The 2,500-nt window shown below is 35.7% G+C and overlaps 1 protein-coding gene across 3 annotated transcripts in view; it reads right to left on the reverse strand.

Moving 5' to 3' along the window:
• Positions 1–2,500, reverse strand: part of LOC144965264 (zwei Ig domain protein zig-8-like) — a 148,782-nt gene that overhangs the window by 90,668 nt on the left and 55,614 nt on the right. The window lies entirely within an intron of this gene.

Below are 2,500 nucleotides of genomic sequence, written 5' to 3' on the forward strand. Positions count from 1 at the left end.
AGTAGTAGTAGTAGTAGTGGTAGTAGTAGAAGTAGTAGAAGTAGTAGTAGTAGTAGTAGTAGTAGTAGTAGTAGTAGTAGTAGTAGTAGTAGTAGTAGTAGTAGTAGTAGTAGCAGTAATAGCAATTCACTATAATAAATCATTATCATATGGTTTACAATAGGAAAACAATTACGCATTTGCAACAGCTAGTTTTGCCCTTCCCAATAAGCGTGCACCTTTCACAAATAAAATAATTATGTAATTTTTGTATTCATTAGTAATTTGCTGGCTATTATTTTCCATCTTCAATGATGCTGCTAATATTTTCATCAAGGAAACTTCTGCCGTTGAACTGGAGTTGAAATGCCAACAAATAAATATCAACATAGTTAATTTAATTGCCGAAAAGAACTTGTGCTCAAATACCATCTACGTGTCTACAAGTGGATTTTGTGCACATACGTACCAAACCTTTGAAAAGATATTAAAAAATACATATTTATACAACCGTTCTAACTGACTTAGGATAATAATATTATAAGAACTATTACTTTAACCCGGTATTATATTAGATCCAGATTTATGGGAGTTTTAGCTCTTTATAAATACTTAAAGTTTCTCGTCCCCCTTTGCCTTCAAAACGTGATTCACACATACAGAACGACATGTGAATAGAACCGTAAGGGCTCAATAAATGTTGTACACTGACAAAAGACCTTTCCTTTTTTGACCAGAATACTTTTTTCTATATAAAGATTAAATTGATTGCCAACTTGTCAAAAAGTCTTAAACCTGCGAGATCTAAAGTTGTCTCAGATTTTAATATAATTTGACAAGTTGGGATCATTTAGTTAACCCATTGACATATTCTTATGAAGAATTTTTTTTTTGGTCAGTCTACGTCAGTTATACTGATCCACCCATTGACCAAATCCCCACTGATACACATCCCACGCTCACTTCCAACCCCCCAAAGACTCCCACACCCATATTTATTCATAGCTTGAGAATTGAGCTCTTTTTAACTCGTTTGTAACCCCGCTAACCCGAACCCCCAAGGCGATCAAATCACGTTAGAGAGTTGGCAAACAGTCCGGACTTGAGTCAAACAGATCTCTGTTGACTTTGTTGACTCACTCATCCACCAGCTTTTCACTGATATTGCTTTTTATCCTTGATTCATTGAGGAAAGAAGGGATATACACTTAGGTACGGCAAGCAAGCCATTCACTGGACAACGAATAGAGTGCACATTTTTATGACACGTGTTTTTGTTTAATTTAATAAGTAAATAGCAGGGCACTTGAATAGATATGGGCATTATCAAAAGTTGCGTTGTGTGTTTTATTAATTTGACAAGCAAATGTTGGGATTGGGGTTGAGTTCAGCATGTCCTTTGGTAATTAGTTCCAGCCCACGAAGTAGAACTTTAGTTGCTATACATTGCTAATGCTAACAGTTAGGGGGAGGTGGTAGGGGGTGGGGTAGAGGGATGGATTGAAATGGGGAGGATTTCTGATCATCAATGTGCTTTATTCTATTCATGTGTATTTTCCTTTAATTTACCAGTATAGCCTTTTTGAACAAACTTTAATTGCAATCATATTAGGTGTTCATAGTTCTTAGGCTGTCTAGGAAAATTTAAAAACAACAATTACCATAAAAACAACAACAACAACAACAACATCAACACGGAAAACAACAACAACAACAGAAACAGCAACAAAACAACAACAATAACAGAAAAAACAACAAAAGGAAAAAGAATAATTTATTGATAGGGAAAGTGAAGTGAACACAATTGTTATTGTTTGATAATGCTATTTTCAGCAAAACGAATTTGGATGGTCCTAATTACACAAATTAATGCTGCACAATTAATTTGTGGACTTCTCATTCCATTAATTTCGCCCATAAATTAGTTCAATGATATACTAGATGTTAAAACATTATAGCTTAATAAATGACATTTATTGTGATGTCACTTTGTGCAAATAATATTATTATCGTGTTTTAAAACCTCCAAATTTGATTGATCTTCGTTTTACATGGAAAACATGTAGATTATATTTTTGTTTTGTTGGAAAACAATGCATTTTCTCTTTCCGACTAGAATGATCCTTATTAATAGATCTAAGTCATTGGAATAACCGTCGGACAGTCCTGATTATTTGGCAATATCGCCTGAAGGTTTCCAAGGACGTTAAATTCCCCTCAAGCGCTGTTACATTTCTAAAAACCAAATCAACGACTGAACGTCTCTGTGTGGAACGGCTTGTGGATCTGGGACGTGATTTCATGATAATTCAGGCCAAATCCCTGCGTTTTCCACTGAACTTTGCTAATGGAATGCTCATCAAATGAATCATTAGGTGTGGTAATCCCGAATTCGTCATCAGACATGTTGCTATTCATCAGTCACGGATCTGTCCTTTCGGTCGATGCCTTTCCCTGCTATTGTTGTCACAGTGCGTGCGCAAATCAGACAGATTGAGCACATTCTGGCGCCGCCCACCCA

This window comes from Berghia stephanieae, chromosome 2, assembly GCF_034508935.2.
Source record: "Berghia stephanieae isolate SIO BIC M18660-M18661 chromosome 2, UCSD_Bste_1.3, whole genome shotgun sequence".
Classification (NCBI taxonomy): Eukaryota; Metazoa; Mollusca; class Gastropoda; order Nudibranchia; family Aeolidiidae; genus Berghia; species Berghia stephanieae.